Below are 23,403 nucleotides of genomic sequence, written 5' to 3' on the forward strand. Positions count from 1 at the left end.
AGCACGCAGTTGCTGGTGCCTAGGACTTCCTCGGGGTCACGGCAGGAAGGGCATGTGCACTCAGCTTCGAAGACTGAAGAGGGGTCTCTGCCAGGTTACCTGACCCCCAGGTATTGGGGTGATGGGCTGCTCCCTGAACCCCGGCACTCACCCCCCCTTTCCCCTGCATTCCCCTGGCCCCCTACCCGTGCATGCTTGGACCCCTTCCCTGAGCTGCCGGAGTTTCCCCTGGGCTCCCTAAATTCTAGGGGGAGGGGAGGCTGTGCCCCTCATCCTCAGAATTATTGGGTGCTCATCTGAAGTCCTACCACGGACCTACAAGCCGTGTCCTCCTGCCCCCATGCTGCTTGTTCGTCCTTTCCCATCAGCCTCCAAGAGGAGACCAGACATTGGAGACGGACGTGTTTAAATCCAGCTGGGCAACCTTAGCAAGTTTCCGAGCCTCTGTATTCTCATCTCTGAAATGGGCATCCTACGTGATCTTGTGTTTTTATAAGAATGAAATGAGGTCACTTGCAGAAAGTGCCAGATCCAGAGAGCTGGGCCCCCCGGGGCCACCAGGAGGCCTCTGGGGTACTCTGGGGGCTTCCCTCTCTCTCACTAAGGTATCCATAGACCCTAGGAACCTAATAAATTTGGTGAATGTGTTTGGACCAGAAGGGGAAGGACTGAGGACCAGGGACTTGGTCTCCCTGAGAACAGGGGTCCCTTGCCTGTTCCTGCCACACCTGCCCAGGCTGTGTGTTTGTCCAGTGTAAGCAGAATTGTGTTAACCCTGGCCTACAGGTCCCCCACTTTGGGGCCAGCCCAGTGGAAATAGAAGTGGTTTTCTGGGCTCTGTACTTGCCAGCTGTGAGAACCTGGGCCGGGGGCCGAGCTCCTCCATGCCTTGGTTTCTCCTGTGAAAATGGCCCCTGCCCCATAATCATGGTGAGGTTAAATAGCGCACATGTGCGGGGCTTAGATAGGGGTCTGGCCTCGGGCTAGCATTCAGTGGGTACTAGTCGGTCCTCATGGTAGGAAGGTACTGGAAGCGGTCAGTGACAGTAACGGGCACGTGCATACATGATTTCATCCTGTCTTCATGACGGCTGTACACAAGGTGCTCTGACAAGCTCTATGTTCCAGGTGAGGAAACTGAGGCACAGAGAGGTCACATACAGTCTGAAAGTGGTAGAACTAAAAACTGGAATTTACATTCAGCCCCGCTAGGGTGACCAACGGTTAGGGTTTGCCTGGGACCACCCCAGTTTTTAGTACTGGGGGTTCCATATCCCATGTACCACTCCATTCCAGGCACCCCAGGACAGCTGACCATGCTAGCCCCATCTAAATCCTAAGCCCCCCAGACCCTCTGGACCCCCTCCTTGGCTTTAGGGGTGGCTGGTACACTCTGGGTTATTCAGGAGCTCCCGCTGGGTCCCTCTCCCCACCTCCTAGATCCCTCTTCTAGACTGATCCTCCTTGCCCATCCCCCATAGCCTGGCTGCAGTTCCCCCAACCCCCCACCAGCTTCCTCTTCTCCCTCCCTCCCATCTGCCAGCAGGAGGGGTGCGGTGGTCCCCCACTACTCTGGCATCTCTGCTCCTGACTTTCTAGAGATGCTCTGGAGACTTCTTCCTTAAAAGAGGGAAGGCAGAGGGAGCCCCCACCCCCAGCCCTGGCCCAGGCAGCCTGGCGAGATTGCACTGGCCCTTCCGGTGAATTGATAGAGAACACTGCTGACAAAGGAGAAAGGTCAGCAGGGGGACAGAGCCGAGGTGGTGACAGCCTGCCGGCCAGCAGTGTCCCCCTAAGTCAGGGCTTCCTAGCGGGAGGGGCCCAGTGCTCCTTAGGGTTCTGGTCAATTCCTGTTGACTCGGTTCAGCCATTGGTTCAGCACAGCTGAATGTCCCAGCCCCAGAGGGCTGGGGGAGATGCCCGGGTCATCCTGGACACCTTCCCCTCCCTCACTCGCACCTTCAACAGTCAGTTCAACCCCCTGACCCATCTCTGGACCTGTGTCCCTCTCACCACCCCCACCTTCTGCTGGCTTTGAGGGTCTTATCCTCTTCTTGCCTCGCCATGACTCACCTCTGTCCGGCCGTCTGCTGCCCTCCCCGGCTTCCCACTGTCAGCAGGAATGAAGTCCAAATTCTGAAACTGACATTAAATCCCTTCTTGAGCTCGGCGAGGCTGCCTCAAGCTGCCAGGCCTCCGCTGAGGACTTCAGCCTGCCTATGCCCTCCCCACCCTCAGACAAGGGTTGAACCTCTCCAGCCCTCTCTCCCAGCTTGGGTGTCTCTCCCCCCGCCGCAGACATGTCTTTCTAGGACCTGGCCCGCCGCTTTCCTCCCTAGGATCCCTGCCCTCTGGGGGAGGTTGGAAGAGCTCTTCTGTGAGATCGGAGAGTGCCCTGAGTGCCAGGCCGGCTCGGCTCCTGGTGCTCCAGCCTCACCCAGGCTGCAGGGCCAAAGCCTGTAGCAAGAGCCTATGACCCCACGCCATCCCTCAGACTTTCCCTTGAGCCATCCAGTGCACCTCATACCCTAGCTGCAGAGAGCAGGAGCCATATCTCCCTAGTTCATGCAGAGGTCAAGCCCCAGTGAGGGCGGGAGGTACACTGAATAGTGCACAGGCCCTGGGATCCGACCCTACTACCTCCATCACTTAAACTGGCTGTGTGACCTTGGGCAGTCACTTAACCTCTCTGAGCCTGAGTGGTACCATTTGTGGGATATGGGTAGTATCCTTCATAGGAGGCTGAGAGTCAGTGTGGTGACGGGTGTTGAGTATTTAGGGGCCCTGGGAAATCTTAAGGATCAATAAAGTCATCTCTCATCATTACCATCAGAGTGGGCAGTTCCCCTATTCATGAGATTAGGGGTTCCTCCTGGTTATTTGAATGGACATTCCATTTCTGCCCCCTTACTGTCCCCTCTTTGCCCTTCATCCTGTCCCAGCACTGCTCCCCCACATCTCCTAAGACCCCAGGAAGCCCAGACCTCCCTGGTTCCAGGTTGTCTCCTGCACACCTGCCTTACCCACCCTGTCTTCACAGGATGCCTTCAGAGTGGGGACCAGGATTTACTATTGGTTTCTCCCATGGCCCCTCACAGGTGCCTACTAAGAGTCTGTTGGGTTGAACCGATGTTCACCAAGCCAAAGTCACCTCTAAGAACAACACAACAATGAGCAGCCGGCCCCCGGGCTCGTCCTCAGGCTGCCGAGGGGCATTTCCAAGAGTGGGTGTGAGCTGCCTGGCATCCGGTGACAAGGGACACCGCCTGGTCTCACCCCTGTGTTTGGGGAGGAGACTGGGCCAGTGCTGGGGTTTGACTGCCGCCTTGCAAGGTGTTTCCAGGCTGGTGCCTCTCCCCGTCCTCTAAACTGTCTTGTTTGCCTGGGTCTTTTCCCCACCCCCACAGTTTTCTGTTAAATTGTGTTATTATATTTAAACAAATCAATTCCACTGCAGAGTTTTCCTGTCCTAATGATGAGTTTGCAGCACAAATGCCATTGATTTCTCACAGCCCTGAAAACCAGTTGATGAATAGAACCGGGCTTGTCTTTGGAGAGGCACTTAGAGCAGCCCTGTGCGCCCCTCTCTGCTCCCGCGCTTGCACGGGCCCCCCTATCACGACCCCACCCCACCCCGCATCTCGGGGTCCAGCGACAAAAGGACACCCCTGGCGCCGCCAGGGGTGGAATGTCATCGCAAGGAGCTGGCCTCTTGTGCTGGTAAAACAATCACAGTGCAGATTCTTATTGATTTTGGCCACAAGGCAGGAGCACAGCCTACAGAGCAGAGAAGCGGTGCTGGTGTGATCTTCGTCTTCCCTTACAAGTTCAGAGCTCTGTCCCCAGTGACGACGGATTGCAGCTCAGGCACCATTTCCAGACCGGGATGGGACTGCTTTGTAAAGGGATGGTCTAGAGGTTGGAGAGCTGGCCAGGCTAGGGAGCATGAGGGTCCCCCCTTTGTGCAATCCTTTAGAAACCCCGCTGCTGGAAGTCCCTACCCAGGGCTTTGCCTTGCGGATTGCTGCCCGGGGCCTGTCTGAGCTTTTGAATGGCCCCAGGTTTGGGTGCGTGGGTAGCTCATTGCTCCCAGTTTAGACGCGGTCAGCCTAAGTCGAGGGTGGTCACTGGTGGTGAGGAGGGAAGGGCTGCAGCCAGAGGCTCCCCAGGCCCCCAGTGCCCCCACTGTCTCCTACAGGGTTAATGACAGGAAGATCCTCTGACTCTTAGGCTTTCTGCTGTCCCTTCACCTGCTCCTGGGCTTTCGGACTGTGGAACGCAGGTTGTCAGCTGGAAGGGCCTTAGGTGGTCATCATGCAGGGTCTCAGTTCAACTCTCGGTGGCATGCCACGCAAGCCCGTGCATTGGGCTGGGACAGGGCAGGAGGGAGCAGCAGGGTCTGTGGCAGATGCGGTCCCCTGCCTCCCTTAAGTCCCTGAGAGCACATAGGCTTTAGTGACCCCAGGCACATCAGACTATATGGGATTGGCACTGTGGGCCAAACTGGTCACTGCTTATCCCCCATTCTCTTACAGGTCTTTGTTTTGGAGACAAGAATATGTGGCCTGGAGTTAGGAGTGGCTCCTCAAGGTCACAGCACAAGGCCACACAGCTTGGACTGGAGTCTGGGAGGGGGTGGGGCCTCCGGCTGTACTGTCACCCCTCCCCCGGGCTTGGTGAGGCCACCCCAGCATTCAGGGTTGGGGGCAGGGCACGGTGCTCCGTTCTAGGACAGGCAGGCCTCTCGCTCCAGAGATCCAAGAGTGGCCCAGCATGCCCCTCTTCCCGTCACTCTCAGAGCAGTCACCCACCCTCCCCCCTGCAGACAAACCTCCTGTCCCTTATAATCAGGTTAGCCTCCTGCTCTGTGCTCACTCAGCTGAGCTGAACCAGCTGCCTCTAATGGTCTGTGGCCTTCCCCTCTCCCTAGCTCTGGGGTTGGGGGAGGGGAAGCCAAGAAATGAGCTGGGAGTGGGAAGGCGCTGCCCCACTCTCTCCATTCAGACCTTGCCATGGCTTCAAGGATCAAGTCCAAACCTGTTCTTAGCCTGGCATCTAGGACCCGCTGCAATGAGGCTCTGCTTATTTCCTTAGCCTCCACACCCCTGATATGTTCTTTCCTACAGTCATGGGATGCTATTTCCCACCTCCCTGTCTTTGCACATGTGGCTCCTTTTGTTACTTCCCACCGTCTCAGAAAACTCCTATGCATCCTTCAAAACCCAGCTCTTATCTCTTCCTCTGGGCTGCCTCCTCTCAGGACTCCTGCCTCTGTACTCCCTCTGGGTTCTCCACTGGTCTGAAATGTAATCCCACTGTTTGGGTACTTTATTCTGCACCCGGTTCTCTTGAGTTTCTGGAGGAAATGGGCAATATTCTAGAAGAGTATGTCTCTGGGTGCAGGACAGAGAATACTCAGTGAAGGAATAGGGCCAGCAAAGAAGAGAGAGGTAGGGACCAGGGGAGGGAAAGAGACAGGAGTGCACAGAACAGCTGTTCTCAGAGCCTCCACGCAGCTCTAGCCTACTTCCTGTCAGGGAGGCCATTCCCAGTGACACATGCAGGGCCTGAAATAGACACGTGGGGGCCTTGGTGGTACACTTCCAGAGCCCAACACTGAGCGCGAAGCACCCCTCCATTCCTTGGGCACTGAAGCTCCTCTCCTCCCAGCGCCCTGCCCCTGTAGCCCAGACCCCCTCCCTCAGCAAGGCCCAGGCCTCGTCCCTCTGTTTCTGCTAACTTTGTTTTATAAATAAACTATATAAATAGGCCCCTCTGATTCCTCAGCGCGCACGCTTAAGGACTAGGGCACCGCTGCAGGCATAATTGTGCTACCAAATCCATCAGCTGCCTAATTACCATTTATTTTGCATTTATTTCTGCTAATTAAAAAGAGAGAAACTCCTAACAACTTTTACGTAAATACTATATTTGTTCTATGTAAAGATGGGATGCTAATTTGCTGGTGATTAGCTGATTATCTAATTTTGTAGCTGTCACACAGGATGGCCCTGTCTCCCCTTGGCACCCCAGAAGTCGTTTGAGGCCCCTGATCAGGTGTGGGAGGGATGGGTCAAGGGAGGTCTCCGTTGGTGGTGAGAAGATCTGCCTGGGGCCCAGAGGTCACCATGGTTCAGAGAGGCTGAGAGGAACCTTTGGCTCATTCACAGTTTCTGTACAGATGCAGACACTGAGGCCCAGAGAGGTCTAGCATCCCCTAGTAAAGAGACAGACCCCTGCCCCACATTTTTGGGCTCCCCCTCCAGAGCTCCTCTGGCTGCACTTTGCTTGGGTCAGGAGGAATCAGTGAGGAGATGGCTTTATCTGCAGCTAGGAAATATCGGGACCAAACTCCAGGCCCAACAGAGAGAAGATGTAGTCTGGTCTGAGCCGATTGCCAAACCAAACCTTCTGTGTACCCTTCTGGTACTTACACCTCCTCCCACTTCCCCATCCAGTGCAGGGCTCTGCTCTCACAGCCCCCTGAGCATACCTCCAGAGGCTCGCCCCCCCAAGTCTTGGCCAGCTTCCCCAGGACCTGCCTGCACACAGCATCGGGCCTTGAGCTCTGTGGGCTACCAGGGCCCATGTGGGTGTCTGAATTTCAGATCTTAATGTTACATATTTATCCTTATGGAAATTAGAAAAAATATGATTAATATAGTAAACCCATGATTTTACACAATATTGCTTTGAATGAGGGTATGTAAAAATAAAGTGATTTCAATAACAATACATAAATTATTTAGATGGAACACGGATGAGACTTAAAGTATCTGGTAACTGAAGTTGGGGACATGCTCAGGGAGGGTCTGAGAGCACCAGGTCACAGGAGGCCAGGCGGGCGAGGCCAGGGTCAGTGGCAGGGACCTGAGATCAGGGTTGGCCAGGCCCTGGCCTGCAGGCCGCCACTGCCCCATCCCACATCCAGGCCGGCAGTGTCCCTGGATCACGCTGTTCTCACTGCTATCAGTAGGAATTAGCCCACCACAGAGGAAGCATTTGCCCCCAGAAGCAGTCTAAAAGGACTCTGTTTCAGGGAGCCGGGAAGTCAGACTCTGCTCTGTCTCGCACAGAGTGACCAGCTGTGACTAAGTGATTTCGAGGGGACTTTCTGACCAGCCAGCATCCCGGGCCTTGGCAGACAAGACCCTGGCTGACCTTCCACTCTCTTTTTCCTGGACAGTCTGAAAATGGCCCTTTCTGGATATAAAGGCGGAACTACTGACAAGGCCAGCTGTCCTGTGGGTGGCCAGAGAGGTCAGGACCATGGTTGGCATGGCCTGTTGGAAATCTTGGAGACCAGAGACCCATCCTGGCCACTGTTCTCTGGAGCCTCAGTCTCACCCTCCGTAAAATGGGAGGTGGTGGTGGTTTGCTCCCAGGGTTGCCAAAAGGGCTCTGAGGGCCATGGGCCAAGCGTCCCTCAGAGAAGCTCTCCGCACAGCTGGTGGTGAGCCCAGTCCCCACCCGGGGCCCCCCTCAGCCACCCGCCGCCGCCACAGTGTCTATGTGAGGTGTCGGCTGCCAGAGATCTTGCGCTCATCTGCCCTTTTATCGCCCTGAACACAATCAGGGGAAGCCTGGAAGGCTGGGGGCGCGGGCAGATGGAAAACAGAGAGAGAAAACAAAGGGCCTGCTCCAAGGAGGCCAAAAGGCAGGGTTGTGTCCTCGCTCTGCTGTGGCATGGCCAGCCCGTCCCACCAGCACCAGGCCTTGACTGCCCCTGGGGCTGCTGGCGACCTGCCCCACCCCTACAGAGACTGGCCTTGGGCCTCACGCAGGGTCACTGCTCCCTGGGTGGCCCTGGGGAAGCCATGTGTCTCGTGTCTATAAGATGAAGGAGTTGGACAGCATGCTACGTGACCTTCAGCAAAGCCCCCTCCTCACCCCTGACTCACGGTCTTTGGGTGGGCCCAGCCCATCTCTAGGATACCTCCTCAGCCCCAGGAAGACCGTGGGGTGCCCACTTCTGCCCATTGAGAGGACCCCAGCATGCTCTGAACAAAGTGAGAAAGTGGGGGGCCCCTGTTTACCGTCACAAGGTTGGTGCTGGCACGTGAGGATTTGTGCGGAATGAATGGTTTAAGCAGAGGGGACTTCACGCAGTGTCCACCCTTGGTCACCGCTGCAGTCCGAGGCTCTGTGTCAGAGAAAAGGCTCCTGGGCCCTCCAGAGCAGGACCCAGGAGCACTGGTTGCGGGCTCATACCTGCACCAGCGCTGGGCTGTCAGGGTTCATATCCTGCCTGTGTGACCGCAGGCTGGTTTCTGAACCTTGCTGTGACTGTGTCCTCGCCTGTTAAAATAGGCAGGGTACCGACGTTGTAGGTTGTGGGGAGGTTAAATGAGTTCATTCACATCAAGTACTTAGAGTGGTACCAGGTCAAGGCCTGTTAATGTTAGATATTATGTTCATTGGCAGTTGCACCACTGTTATTGATCAGAGGCCGACTGGCCAGGAACTCATGAAGCTCCGGCCTCTGGGCCCCACCCCTGCACCGCCCTTGGGAAAGTGGGAGTTCTGTGGGCAGCTCTGGAGTGTTCTAGGTGGGGCGGGCCACAGGTTGATGTCTGGAACATTCCTGTGTGAGCATCTCTGGTAAATGGTTTAGAGGGGCCCAGACTCCTGAGGCTCTAGTAATGTGATGGTGTTTTCTTTTCTCATTTTAAATAAGTATCTGTAGTTCTATATATATTTTTAAAGAGGACCCCGAAATAGTATATTCTTCAGGCCCCATGAGCCTGGACCACCCCCTGCTTATTCCTGTTGCCTTTACTGCACTTCTGAGGCCTGGCCCTGTGTGGCCTGGCCCGGGGCCTCGGGGATAGAGGGACCTAGCTTCTCACTTTGTAGGCTTGGCCCTGAGCACCCCAGACTGTGAGCCACACTGCACACCCAAGGCTGAGGGAGCCCTAAGGAGAGCAAGCAGGGAGAATGGGACCCTGAAGGAGCCGCTGGAGGGGCATAGCCCAGAGGCCCATGCTTGTGGGCAAACGTCCCTGCGTTCCCGGCCAGAGCCCTGTCCCCCCTCCTCCCCTGCCCCTTCTTCTGTGCTATGTGGGCCCCAGTGGGCAGGCACAAGGGGTGGTTGGGGTCGTGGGAAGCAGGTTGCTGAGTTGGAACAGTTGCCCCTGAGGCTGTCACCAGGGTGGCTGGCTATGTGCCAAGTCCTGGGTTTCAGCCGGGTAGAAGCCCAGCCTAGTCCCTGCCCTCTGAGAGCTCGCAAGGTAGCTGGAACCACAAGATTCACACCTGGAAGGGCATAGAGTGGGCAGGGGGAGGTGGGATTAGGCCCTGTTGCATCAGACATCATAAAGACAGGAGGTGAGCGAGCTCAGAGATCACGAGGGCTACACACTTGTGGACGGCCTCCTGGAGGATGGGCCCTCACCTGGAAAGCCCCCTGGAGGAGTGGGGGCTATGGACCCTCGCCCCATCACCAGCGGAGGGGCCTCTCGGCCTGGGCTCTGACAGGGACATTTATAACTCACAGCTGTGCGGTCCTGGGCCCAACTGACTGTGGTAAACCGATCAGCCTTCAGGAAGTCAGTCCCGAGGCCACTCCCCACCCCGACCCCACACTCTCCTTCACCTCCTGACACCCACATCCTGTTCTCAGCGGGAGGGGCAGGCACCGGGGCACTGGGCTGGGGGCCCAGTCAGGGTCTCCAACCTGTAGGCAGAGTGGGGAAGGATGGAAGGGCTCAGTGAGGCCCAAGAACCACAAGGCTAGACCTCTGGTGTCCTCGGGCTCTACCCCTCATGGCATACCTGGGAACACTCATTCCATTCTGGAACACCAGAATGGGCACCCAGAGCCACAGAAGCTCAGAGGGGGAGGCATTCTGTGCTTTCAAATCTAACCAGAGAAGAGATTATGCTTTTAGCCCCTGATGACCAACTCTGGCCTGAGGGATCCTGGTGCAAGGGGCAGATGGGAACTAGAGATCTCAATACTGAGAAAAGATGCCATCTTGGACCCTGGTCCTCGAGTGTGGCCTGCAGCCCTCCACCGGGACACCCCATCCTGGGGCCCCATTCCTCACAAGGCCTAGTGCCCACCTGCCTCGCTTCTCACAGCCAGGTTCACCTGTGGGGAGAGAAATGGTCTCGCCCAGTGCTGTGAAGAAAGGACAGTATTAAGTTCCTAGCACATCATGACTCTGACCTCATTATACTTCCCCTGACCTTATTTGCTAGTGGATTCTGGGGCCCTGTGAGCCATCTACCCCTCCCCATGACTCTTTCTGTGCAAGGAGAGGGCTGATAAGCAGCAGTGAGTTTGCCAAAGCTTGGCCCATGTAACTCCGGTAGCCTGTGACAAGATTCTGGAATTCGGTAGTAAATGAAAGACATACACTTTTCTTTCATTGGTCGTGTACTTATTAAGGGATATTGGCAATATGCAATGAGCATACCAGATGGGCTGTTTCATGGATATGATCGATTTGGACAAGGCCAGATTTATTGAAGCTAAAAAAAAAACGTGACTTGAAGTAAAGGTAAATATTAATTAAGTCAAAAATATGTATGTTAGTTAAGCCACTGTCCAGACGGGACTCAGCTGGGACCAAGAGTCACGAAGGGCAGGAAGTGAGCTCGTTTTCTGAAGAGGTGGACGCACATAAAATGGCCCCAAGCGCTGGCTGGAGATCTGGTGAGCAGTTCGTACCGAGGAAGGAATTCAGGCAGGGGTCAGAGAGCGGCTTCAGAAGTGGCTGCTGGCCGGCCCTGTGAGATAATTCCGCGGAGCCAGGCACGGCAGAGAGGAGACGCTGCGGGGGCCTGTAGCCGGCTAAAAATACCCCAACAGCTTCTCCCTGTCACCCTGCCTGGGGGCCACACAGGAAGGCCATGGCCTTCTGCTTTTCTCACCAGGAAGAAAAAAGACAACGACACAAAGCTCCTGAGCACCAGAAGAAACAAAACTTAAATATGTGTTTTAGTCTTAAAGATTCCCACCAGGAGGGGTTGGCTGGCTCGTGGCCGTGCTGCAGGGTTGGGAAGACGGGGCCCCAGATAAATCAGGCATCCCGGGGTTGCATCAGTGGCTCCAGAGGCCGCGGGGATTAGCCTGGCTGTGGGGGGACGGAGGTGGGGGGAGTGGACTGCGGTCTTTGTCCCTGGCTATTCACATGTGTCCCGTCTCTGTCCCTGTGTACCCAGGACGAGGAGGAGGAGGAGCCGCTGGGTGTCAGGCCGATGCTGTGAGGGGTGTGAGGAAGAGAGCCACCGTCCATCCCTCAGCTACCAGACCTAGAAAGGTAACAGCAGACCCCTGCTGCGTGTGTGCTACCTGGCCACCTTCACCTGCCTAGGCAGCCGGGTCACCGTGGGGCTGGCTGAGCTGAGGGTCATTGGTCTCCACATCCAGCCCCTGACCCAGGCTGTCTGGCTTCCATAACTCCTTGTGTGTGTCTGGTACAAAATGCTGCTGGGCTTCAGTTTGTCCATCTCGGAAATGGGTCACGGTTTAGTTCAGTTCTTGAGGATTCTGTGACTGCGTTGGACCTGATGGTTATGTGGAGTTAATCTGGCTCAATAGCCTGGTTCTGTTTGGACTCTGTGGGTGTGGCCAGGGGTCCAGCCCCTGTGGATGGAACATTAAGGGTACACGTCAGCAGGGCTAGATGGGGCTTGAGAAGAGAGAGCTTTCCGAGGCAGAACTGGCCAGACATGTGAGTTGTTGGAAATGTGGCCATGATCTCCTTTGTGGCAGTATTTGAAACTTCAAAGCAATTTCCCTGATCGCTCTGGGCAGGAATAATTATCTGCATGTTTATACTGCAAGACCTAGGCACAGGGAAATGAGCGGTCACACAGCAAGCTCTGCTCACACCATAGAGGCTCAACTCAATCCTGTCTGTTGGTATCCGTTTCTACACATCGACTCTCACTACACTGCTCTGGTCTTGCCCACTCACCACATAGAAGTCCGCCTGTCGAGCCTAAGCAACCACTAGTCTTTATTGTGTGACTGTGGTGAGACCCATCCCTCTGTCCATCCCTACATTCGTCATCCATCCTCTCACGTAGCCATCTTTCCACCCATCCATCCTCCCACCAAACCATCCTCATAACACTCCTCCATCCGTCCATCCGTCTACTCCTCTGTTCACCCACTTATCTTTCCAGCCATCAGTTTACTCATTATTAGCTCACACATCCAACACTCACTGACTCCTATACCAAGCCAGGCCTACACTAAGGGCTGGGTTTGGAGGGTAGGTATCAGATCTAGCCTTGCCCTGAGATGTTGCAGTTTGCAATGGAGGCAGGCCCAACTCCATAAGTTCAGGGCTCAAGGCTTGTGTCGTATCTCTGACTACACAGGGAAGGGAGAAGAGGCTTTGTGCAGTTTCTGCAGGCAGGCAGTCAGGGAAGGCTTCCCGGAAGAAGTGGCATCGTTCATTTACTCATATCCCAATTGTTCATTAAGAAAGTCTCCGTGCAGGGACCAGGGGCTGTTTTGGAGACCCAGCAGGGAGACAAAATGATCAAGACCTCCTTTCCTCATGGTGTTTACATTCTCATGAAGAGGCATGGACAGAAAAGACTTAAAATGTGATATATATTATGTCCGGTGATGCCAAGTTCTAAGAAGGGAAGTTTGTTGAGTAAAGGAACAGAGTAAAGGGGTGAAGTGGATGTCCTCGGATCAAGGAGGATCACAAAAGGCCTCTGACAAGGCAGCCTTTCAACAGAGACGTAAATGGAAGGAGGGAGTAAGAAAGGTGCTTGGCACATTCAAGGAAGGAGCCAGGACACCATGTGGCTGCAGCGAAGTGAGGGGTTGGGAAATCCCCTGGGGGACCCACTCGTGGAGGAAGGCAAGAGTGGAGCAGGGAGGTGGCTGGGACCCAGGTAGAGGTGGTGGCAGCTGGGTCTAGAGCCAGCAGGGGAAGGGGCTGGGAACTGTGGGAGTCTGAATGACTCCAAAGACCTCGTAGAAAGGCGTGCGTGTGGATGAGAGGTGTCGAGGAGAGAAGATGGGGATAGTCAAGGAAGGCTCTTGGGTTTGTGACAGGAGCCACTGGTAGAACAAAAGTGGTCATTTACTCAGCCACGGATGATGGTGGGGCAGGGCTGAAGGAAGCTGAGGAGCGTGTCTTAGACACATGAACTTGGAGATGCCTTTGAGACACCCGAGTGGGAAGCTTGAGCAGGCAGTTTGGTACAGGAGTCTGGGAGATGGAGAGGACCTGACTGGGGATAGAAGTATGGGAGCTGCTGTGCACCGAAGAGGTTGCAAGCCATGAGGCTGATGAGGTCACGTCGGGAGCAAATGGGGAGGGAGCCGATGAGAAGCCAGAGTCCGAGTCACAAGCATCCAGCCCTTGGAGGGAGAGAAGGCAGGGTGGGGACGGCAAAGGAGACAGAGAAGGTGCAGCCAGAGATATGGGAGAACTGAGACAGCAGGCTCTCAATGAATGAGGAGAATTTTGCTGGCAAAGCAGGGAAAAGACACTCCAGGTGGAGGGAACAGCATAGAAAAGGCTCAGGGGCCTCAGTCAATGAGCCATATTTGGAGAGGGGTAGAAGAGAGAGGGGAGAAACCAGAACAGCTTCCCCCTCCACATCTGGCTACACAGGGGCAAGGCCCATGGGCATCTGGGCTGAGTGTGAGCCCATGTCCAAGGACCCTCTGTGTCACCTGGGCCAGCGTTCCCTGGTCTCAGTGGAGTCTCCTGCCCCAATGTCTGCACACTTTGCACTTTCTTTAAAGAAGTCCACCTGTCCTGACCTCCCACCTCCTCTGTGAGGTTCTTGGGCTCAGGAGACCTGCCCCTTGCCTGGAGCACTTGTCTGAAAACACAGGGCTCAAGGCAGCCGCTTGGAGCTGCCTGCAGGGGGAAGGGCACCCAGCAGCTTCCTATTGAATCTCTAAGCACTGCTGGATCCTTTATCTTAAAAGAAACCGTAGAAACTTCCTGACTATGAGTGTGTGTCAGAGCTGCCCGCTCCCGCTCACCAGTTAGAGCAGAGGAGCTCGCTGCCTTTGGTGGGCCATTGTGTGCGAATTTGGTGGGGGAAGGCGGCCTCTTTTGTGAGTCTGTGGGGCTTCACACTCCCTCGCAGTGGATGCCCACGGCTCTGTCAGGGAAAGCTGTGGAGCTGGGCTGCTGCCCAGGGGCAGGGCAGGTGCGTGTTGTCCGGGCCCAGGAGTGGGACGGGAGGTAGAGTGAGCATGAATCCATCTGGGGGCCTCCCCGGGGGGCATAGCCCAGCACATCCACCTAAGGGCACAGCCTCATAAGACCGGGATGCGGCCAAGCTTGGGAGACTTCTCTGCACTGAAGATAGGATGGAGCCAGGCAGGGACTTGGTGGCCCCCCCCCCCCCAGTCCTTCTAGGAAATGCGCCTTTGACTCTGCACTGGGGACTGGGGAGCCATGGGAAGCCGCTCTGATGCTGCCCAGCTCTGTGGCAGGAGGCTGTGGGTAATCTAATTAGTGTTCCAGGTGGATGGGACAAGTAATCCTGCCTTCAGACTCACTTTTTAAGCCTGTCCCCACCCAATCTCTCCCTAAATCCTTCCACTGCCTGGGTGATGTCGGGTGGGAGTGGGCTTATCTCCATTGAACAGATGGGTAAAGCAGGGCCAGAGAGGAAGAAGCTTGCATGATATCATAGCTACTAAGTGGCAGAGCAGAGCTCTGAACCAAGTCCTTCTGAATCCCGAGCCCAGACTCCTACCTCTGCCCGCCACCACCTCCCAGGCTCTCCTACAATATCCCTGCTGGCAGGCACTCTCATGTGAGCCTCATCGTCAAATTCCTTATTTTGCAGATGAGGAAACAGAGGCCCAGAGAAGGTGAAATACTGGCCCAGGGCCACACAGCAAGCCAAGGGCAGAACCTGTACCAGAATCTGCCCTGGTCCCCTGCGTCCGCCCAGCCCCAGCCCCCACTAGCAGGTGCAAGGATGAGGTCCCCGACCCTGCCCACTTCCTCTTGGAGCACCCACTGCCTTCTGTCCTCCAGCAGCCTTTGGCACTCGCTCTGGTTGAAGGCACCAAGTTCCTCATCAGAAGGCTCCATTGTGCCTATTGTTTAAATATAGATTACTAATGAAATGCCTTTTCATTGCCTTCTCAGTGAATAGTTTCCGTGTAAAGTTAATTTGCAGTGTTATGTAAATTCTGTTTAACTTCAATCAAGTTTCTAATTATGTTTTTACCGCAGTAATTCCCATTTGATTTGTCATCTCCTGTTAGGTATTTAATGTTCAGTGGGTGGGTGTGCGTTCCCTCTGCCTCTCGGTTTTCCAGGGCCCTCTCCTTCTCTGACCCCGGCTCCCTTTCTGTCTTTCTGCTTCTCCTTCCTGCCTTCCCATCCCTGCCCCTTGCTTCTGGGTTATTCCCCACATCGTCTGCTTCCCCTTGCTCCTTCCTTCCTTTCTTCCCCTCCACTCTTTCTGGCTGTGTCTGCCCTCCTCTCCTCCTCCCCTCTACCTCCCTCCCGCCTGCCCTCCTTCCTGCTGTCAGCTCTCCTGGCCCCCATCTCTGTTTCTCCAACCTCTCCTCTCCTGCCCTTTCTCTCTGTGTTTCTCCCATCTCTCTCCCCCCTCCCGCACCCTACCTGCTCTCTCTATCTTCCCTTGTGCCCTTGCTCTCCCCCACCCACTCTGTCTTCCCCCCTCATCCACGCACCCTGGGGACCCTCCCAGAAGCTGCCTGGGGCCGTGGGGATGTACATCCCTAGGGACCCCTTGTCGGGGCCTTTGTAGAGGACCAGCCAGCCCAGCACCCGGCCCCAGGGACTTGGGGTTCTGTTTAGAACATAGACGCTGGAAGTGCACTGTCAGGGAGCAGATCCCGGCCTGCCCCATATTAACCCTGTGACCTTCAGGTTGCTGAGCCCTCGTCTGTCGTCTGTTGCATGGAGTGACAGCATCACCTACCTAGTGGAGTGGCTGTGAGGATTCGGTGATACAGCATAGGCTGAAGGACTTACCCAGGCCTGGCCAGAAGTGGCTTGTATCTGAGAACTCCCAGCCACGCCCCTCGTCTCTTTGTCGCCTTCCTGAGGTGTCTGGGAGGTGGGTTTCTGTGTCCGCTGGCCTGTTGGGAGTCAGGCCTGAGGCCAGGGCAGTGGGCTGATGGCATCCCCTCCCCCCACCAGCCGGTCTCAGCCCTGCCTGTCAAGAGACATGATCCCCTTCTCCCTAAGTGGGCTGTGGGGACAGGCCTGCCATTCTAGGGAAGTATCTGAGACACAGAGCCCCAAAGCTGGAAGAGCCCTTAAAACCCTGGCCCACAGATCTTTCCCGAAAAACAGACCAAAGGCAAAGCTGCTTCAGACTCCCCCTTCTCCCACCCTTTCTCCTTCCTGGATGCCCCCCGGGCCAGCCACGGAGTCCTGCTGCAAAACCCGTCTCTGGTACGAGGCCTTGACAGGTCTGCTGCTGACTCACATGGAGCCTCCTCCCAGAGCCGCGGCCCCGCTCCTGCCTCACATCCAAATGCTGGGCTCGGGGTTTCTCCCTGGCTGGGCGGCCACGGTTTCCCAGCAGGCAGCTGCCCTCTGGGTGGGGAGGGCGGAAGGAAAACACCCCACAGAGGCCAGTGGGCTGGGCGCACGCTCCTCCCCCTCCTTCCCCCCTTTCTCCCCCCCACCCCCCACTCTGCTCTCTTCCCATCCAGCACGGCTCTGGTGTGTCCAGGAAGCAGAAAACAAGTGTTTGGAGAAGGCATTCTTCTGGGTGAAGAAAGGCAGGCCCAGTCACTTGTCCTTCAGAGACATGGGAACCTGAGCTGACCCAGTCCCTGCCCTGCTGGGCCACATGACAACCTGACCCACTGCGAGTGTGTGTGTGTGTGTGTGTGTGTGTGTGTCCGTGTCTGGTCCAGGAAACCCTAGCCGGTCACGTGGCTGCTTTCCCTGTTTGTCTAAGTAAGCAGTTCAGGCCGGCTACAGCCAGGAGGCTGAGACGTGGAGTCAGGGAGGGGCCACACTGGCCTGGGTGGCGGACATCAGGATCACTGGGGACAGAGGGGGCAGCCCTAGACTTCTTGGCCCTCTAGATGTGGTGTGGGGAGGCCCGGCCCAGAAATGGCCCAGCTTCTGATCTCCTGCCCTCCTTGGACCCCTCCTACCTCCATCTGTGCAGAAGTATTGGCTTTGCTGACTATAGGGAACCCTCCCAGCCCCAAAATGTCCTCTGACCAGGAAGGGCTTAAGAGGGCAGGGCCCCAGCCTTGCAGAGGGACATGCGCGGATGCATCCGCCATCTGTCACGTGCCCTGGAGCGTGCTGTTGAGTGCTGGCCCCTCAGCAGGAAAGCCCAAGTCAGGCCTTCCCATATGCATCCAGAAGGCCACTGATTAATTCAACAGGTAGGAGTTAAGCACCTGCTGTGTGCCAGGACCCGGGCTGGGCTGAGCAAGGAGTAGGGTCGTCGGAACACAGATCTTCTGGAACTTCTGTGGAACCCTGCCCCTCTGACATATTTTCTTCCTGTTGGATGGGCGGGATTGCCTGTGACTGCAAAGACCCCTTGCCCCCGTCATGAAGCAGCCACGTCCCATGCCACTGCCACTCCAGGGGAATGGGCCTCCTGCACCTGCAGGGCGTAACCAGCAATGTTCAGAGACAGTGCCTAGACTGAGTGGCTGGGGGGGAGGGTCCCTTTCCTCCAGAGTGATGAGAACCAGAGCAGATGTAGGCAGAGTACAGAACCCTTGGACCCTGGAGACTTCAGGTCCTTCTCTGAGGCCCCCTGGGTGGAGAGCCCCAGGGGAAGTGGGCCTCCTCCAGATTTACCCAGCCAACTTGACATGTTTTACCTATAGAAAACACAGTCCCGCTGGGACATGGAGGAGCAGGAGGGCTGTGGGGGCCCAAAGGAGCCTCTGAGAGCCCACCTGGGTTCAAGTGTCTGTTTTTCCCCTTTCTCCCTGCTCCTTCTCTTTCTCCTTCTTTTGACCAACATTTCCTGGCAGCCAAGTCTGTGCCAGGTCTATACTCAGTACAAGGCCCATCCCTGGCCCTGGAGTGCTCCCTGCCAAGCCAGCATCAAGCAACATCTCAGGGTGGACCAAGGATCCAGGCTAAGTCAAAGATAGGGAGGCTGCCATTGGATGCCCGTCAGGGTGTGGCTGACCCCACAGACTACCCTGGGCTCTGGGCAAGCTTAGGCATACTTTCCCCAGGGGGCTGACAGCTGAACCCAGCAGGTGCCCACGATGAGGGGCACAGAGAGCTGACATCTGAGCCACACAGAGCATTATCAGACCTTGCTTCTGTTGCAATAGGATTTAGGGGTATTTAGCCTGGAAGAGTCCCACCAGCTCATGAGCCCAAGGCTATTCTGTTATAACCAGGAAGCTCCTATTCAAGAAGGGGATAGAAGTTGGTGGGCCAGTGGCTGAGCTGGTGACACAGGCCAACCATCCTGCCACCCACAACTGAATATGGATCCTGGATGGAGTGGGTATGCAGGTACTAGGCAAAAGTCCCAGAATGCCACCTAGGCAGTGTGTCCCTGGCCTTAGCTTGCATGTCCCCAAGGTCAGGAAACACTATTGCTCCATGGCGGTCTTAGTAACTCTTCCTGGTAACTTGTCCTTTGCTACCCACCAGGCTGGAGTCTGGCTTTTGTCTTCTACCCTGCTCACCTCGGGCCCATAGACCTTAGGCCTTTGGCATCCCTGACAGAGTCCCCCAGGCAGAACATCAAGCTGGGGCCACGGACAGCCCCATCATTGTGTGTTTGATTGAGGTAATATGGATAAGTCACCACCAAAGTGAGCTCCTGCCCAAGGAATCAGACCCATCCTAGGATGGCCTCCAGGGAGGTTCTTAAGGCTGCCTGTGGTGCACACAGGAGACCTGGCTCCCAGCTCTGTCCCTGTTCCTGGGGTGATGTCAGGCAGGCCCAGTCCAACCCAAACCACCTCCCCTCTGTGCTCCTCCTCAACACTGAGCTATGAGAGGCCTCTGTCTCCGGTAGGTTTACAACAGGCTGGAGGAGCGTTCTGGACGTTCTGGCCTGTTTGCTTTCGGAGGTGCTTGTTTGCCCAGCAGCCTTGAGAGAGACTGGGGGTGCTGGGATTGTCCAAAGCCTGTACCTTAGGAAACCAGGAGGAGCAGGGTTGGGGGCTAAGGGCCTTTGTTCAAGCCTTTTACCCCTCCCTGGGCCAGGCCACCAACCTCGATGCTCCCACCACATCCCCACTTATGGACAGGTGAGTTTTCAGCTCCTGAGACACAGGGAATAGGTTGGGTTCACCTGAAGGCCATAGGTGGGCCCACAGCTACTGGGCCAAGCTTCCAGCCGACCCCCCCCCACCCGCCCCCAGACCTCTGACACATGTAAGGATACAGGTGTGCAAGGCTGGGAATGGGATGGAGGGCTCAAACCCTGGGTCCAGGCCAGGGTCAGACAAGGTGCTGTTCTGGGGTCGGGCTGTGCTACCCAGCAGGAGTACTATGCCTTCTGCGGAAGGGGGCTTGGCCCTCCCTCATCTTTCAGCAGTGGGAATTTCTTCCTCTGAGGCCTGACAGCTATCCCTTCTTCGACTTCTCCCCTTATCCTCATCCCTCCCTCATGGCTCCTCAGAATTCAAACTGCCCCTCTGCCCTGAGTGGGGGAAGATGGTGCTTCCAGGCCCCCCAGGAGGGGCTGGTTCCTGCAACCCCCACTCAGCTAGGCCCAGAGTTGTGTGCAATCCCACTGCTTCTTTTGTGGAGTCCTCTTGCTAGGACACCAGTAGCCAGAGGTCTAGAGGTCAGAAGCCAGAGGCCACCGAGCAGGCCAGGGCAGTCTGCCCCGCTCTTGCCCCAGAAAATCTGAGCGTCTGTGAGGAGGCCCTCCCTACCCTGCATCTCTCCCAGGCCGGGTGTGGCCAGTGGGACAGGAAGCCAGGGAAGGCCTGGAGGATGGGACTCAGGGTGGTCTGGGCCTGAGCCAGGGATGAGGCAAAGCCCAACCCCTGCCTGGCCCCAGGGTCACAGGCACGCAGGTCACCCACCCAAAAGGAAACCCTGCCCGGCACCCCCCGTGTCCCACCCCGTTTCCCGCGGGTGGCGCTTCTACTATTTCCCGTGGGAGCTGCTGCCAGGAATCATACCCTCTTGAGAAAGGAAGCCGGGCCTCAGGCTCTCAGGCTGCCCTGCCTCTGACCTGCTCTGATCCCCTTCTAGGTCCTCCCACGGGTGGAAGCTTTGGGCCCACGCCCATGCCTCACCCACACATGCTGATGACTTATCTTCTCCCAGACAGTCGGTCACCTTTAGCAACTGGCAAGAGAAACCTCATCGTAGGGCTAGGCCTGGGAGCCCAGAGACAAGGCTTCGTGGTCTAGGATCCACCACGAGCTTGCTGGTACACCTGGGCAAGTCAGTCCACCACTCTGGACCTCAGCTGTAGAAAGAAAAGAGAGAAGCAGCAGCTCTGCCCCCACTAAGAGCATCCCATGAGATGAAGGATTTGTGGGTGGGATGAATTTATGCCCTATGGTTTGGGTATTAACTGACCCGGAGCCTCTGTCATATATCCCAGACATTGGTCTCCAGCCCAGCCAGGGTGCGTTGTCTGTGCTAAGCCCCAAGCAAGGAGACAGATATGGGTGGCTGCTGGTATCCCCATGTGGATGAGGGTGATGATGCTGGCATGACCCCTCTCTGGGTCATCCCAGGTCTGGGGCAACAGCGCAGGGGCGAAGCTGTGGTTCTGCCCCCAGAAGGGAACCTGCCTTTCTCCCTCCTCCCGGGGTTTAAGTGATGGTGTGCACGGGGGTCTCTGCACACTGTGATCAGGCAGGAGGGCCAGGGGAGCAGGCCTGGGGACCAGAAACCAGGAAGGGGACCCTGTGCCACCAATCTCCTGTCCTCCTCCTCCCTCCTGGCAGGCACTCAGAGGCCTTTGGTGTTCCTTCATGTTGTGATGTTGAGCCCAAGGTGCAGGGAGACCCGGTGTAATACCGTGAGCTCTGAGTGCCTCTGTAGTCCTCTGTGCCGGCGCCGCTCTAAACATCTGTCTACAGAAATGCATATTCCCCATCTCTGTGAAGTCATTGCTCCCCTCACCCCCATTTCTCGGGGAGAAAACAGAGGCACAGGGAGGTGAACCAGCCTGTCGAGGTGGTTATGCTGGACGTTGAACGGGCAGCCGGTCCCAGAGTCCGTGCCCTTGGCTACTGTGCTGCCCTGCTTCTCTGACCCGTGGCCCCCTCCCCAAGCCTACACCCAGCTCAGTATCAGCAGGGGGTACAACCTGGGGTGTCACCTGCTCCCAAAGCAGGGCGGGGGGGGGGTCAAGATGCCAAGTGAGCGGATCCGAGTTGCCGTGAGATCAGAGAGGCTCACAGACTCGGGGCTACGCTGAGCCGGTGGACCAGCCGAGAGCTTGTCAGCAGCCGGGACACCCAGAGGTCAACGCAGCCCAGCCCCTCCCTGTGGTGCGGTCACAGCTCAGCCCCCACGGCCTTGGACACCTCACCCCCTGAGCCGCGCCGTCTACATCTGCTACATGGGCCTTTCAGAGCCAGCTGTGAGGAGTCCTTCGTATTCAGGGAGCACAGCGTCTGAGCCCCCACAGCCCTTTGGCGGGTGTTCATTTCTTCCCCAGTACTTCAGGCTGCTGGCACCAAGGACATTCCTGGCAGTGGGATTAATATGGGCAGGGGTGCAGATGTGGGAGACCCAGACATGTTTAGGGAAAGGTTACAGGTCAGAGACAGGCTGAGGCCTTGAATGTGAGGCTAAAGAGTTAGAACTGAGCCTTGTAGACAATGGGGAGCCACAGAAGGCTCTCGGACAGAGGAGAAACGCATTGTTGGGGACAAGAAGCAGCAGCAGGGAAGGCTGGCATGTTCATCCAGGTATGGGGCTCTGATTCAAAAGGAGCCATGTGGCTAAGATTGACCCAAGTGGGTGGCTTGGCAGGCCTTCGTTTTCCTCCTATAAATTGGGTCTGTGGTCCCCAGGGTGCTATCCATCGCAGGCGGGAGGTCTGCGGGCACCGCAGGGAGGGGCCCGGGTTAGCGCTCATGCCTCTTCCTCTGCATGTCCCTGAGTCTGTGTCCTTCCTCCTTACGCTGGTCTGGGTTTCCTACCCGGCCCCGGGTGGGGCCCCACAGCTCCTTCCTCCCTCTGTGGCTTTCTGGTCCTGAACAGGAGGGGCCTTGGGGTTGCAGTGGGCTGTGGGGTATGAGCCAGGGTGGGGACATTGGCGGTGGGTGGAGTCACGGGATGGGTGGCCATGAGTCAGGAATTGCTGGGCCCGTGTGTCATCAGGCTGCGTGCTGTCCTGGCCTCCCTGGGCCTTCTGCCTCCTCTCTCCCACCCGCATCTGCACCGTGGGCTGCTCTGCCGGGCTGACGGTGCTGTTTCCAAGAGCTCAGAGCCAAGTCAGAGAAGTCACGGCACCTAGACTCCAGGTCCCAGTCTCCCCCAACACTCACCGTGCTCCTGGACACGTCCCCTCCCTCCCTGAGCCACACTTTCTCTGGATTGGAGAGAGGGTGGGGCTAACCAGAGGCTCTCACCCCTGCTGCCTCAGGGCTCTAGGGCAGCCCTGAAAAATAGCGCACCCCCCGCCCGGTTCCGTCACATTCCTGAGGCAGGGTTTGGTTGGGCACCCGAGCTCTGGGGGGCCTGTGGTGGGCTGTGCCGTCCACGCTGGGGGCCCGCCTGTGGATTCCGGAGCTCTGGGCCTACACCCAACCTAGCTGTGCCACTTTCCGACACCGGGAGCAGCTGACTTCATGTCTCCAAGCTTCGGCTTCCTCATCTGTGAAATAGGGATGCCGGGACGGCTCTGGAGCATCGTTGTGGGGACTGAATGGAGCAACCAGTGCTCAGTGTCACGTAGAGCCATGCCTGGGCTGGATGTGGAAGGTGCCGTGCAAGGGGTCAGCTGCCTGTGTTCTCTGACCTAAAGCTGTTTTCACCCTGCATCTCCCCTCACTGCTCCTCATGTATCTGGCAAACATTCCAGGGGCCAATGCTGGGCACTGTGCACAAAGGGAAGAAGACACCCATCTTGGGGACTGGTCTCAGCCCCTCTCTTTTGCTTGTCCAGGGGCCCAGTCCCAGAGGTCAAGTTCTGTCCCAAAGATTGATGGGCACATGAGAGGTGGCTCCCCCCAAAATCCCCTGAAGTTGCTGGGCTGAGGGACCCCTTCCATCTGAAAGAAGGCAAGGAGACCCCAGACTCCAGGAAGAAGGAGGTCCCTGGCACCTCAGCTGAGAAGCAGCAGCTGCACAGGTCCTCATGCCTCCTGCCGGGACCCTGGGATATGCTCTGGGTGTGTGATGGCTCCCACAGGGCTGGGCTCCGGGGCTGTCCAGGGTCGGCCAAGGCTGGCAGCTTATGGGACAAAACGGGGACCTCCTCACAGCACGTCACCTGGCCTGGCCACCTCCTCCATCTCCCAGAGCTCCTCCCGCAGGC

The 23,403-nt window shown here is 56.8% G+C and overlaps 1 protein-coding gene across 1 annotated transcript in view; it reads left to right on the forward strand.

The window, feature by feature from the left end:
• LOC111144720 (zinc finger MIZ-type containing 1) overlaps nt 1–23,403 on the forward strand; it is a 263,603-nt gene that overhangs the window by 86,520 nt on the left and 153,680 nt on the right. The window contains 1 exon segment of the mRNA XM_022499165.1: nt 11,170–11,267. The gene's annotated coding sequence lies outside the window, so the exon portion shown is untranslated.

Source organism: Enhydra lutris, unplaced genomic scaffold, assembly GCF_002288905.1.
Source record: "Enhydra lutris kenyoni isolate GAN:26980312 unplaced genomic scaffold, ASM228890v2 scaffoldscaffold12, whole genome shotgun sequence".
Lineage (NCBI taxonomy): Eukaryota > Metazoa > Chordata > Mammalia > Carnivora > Mustelidae > Enhydra > Enhydra lutris.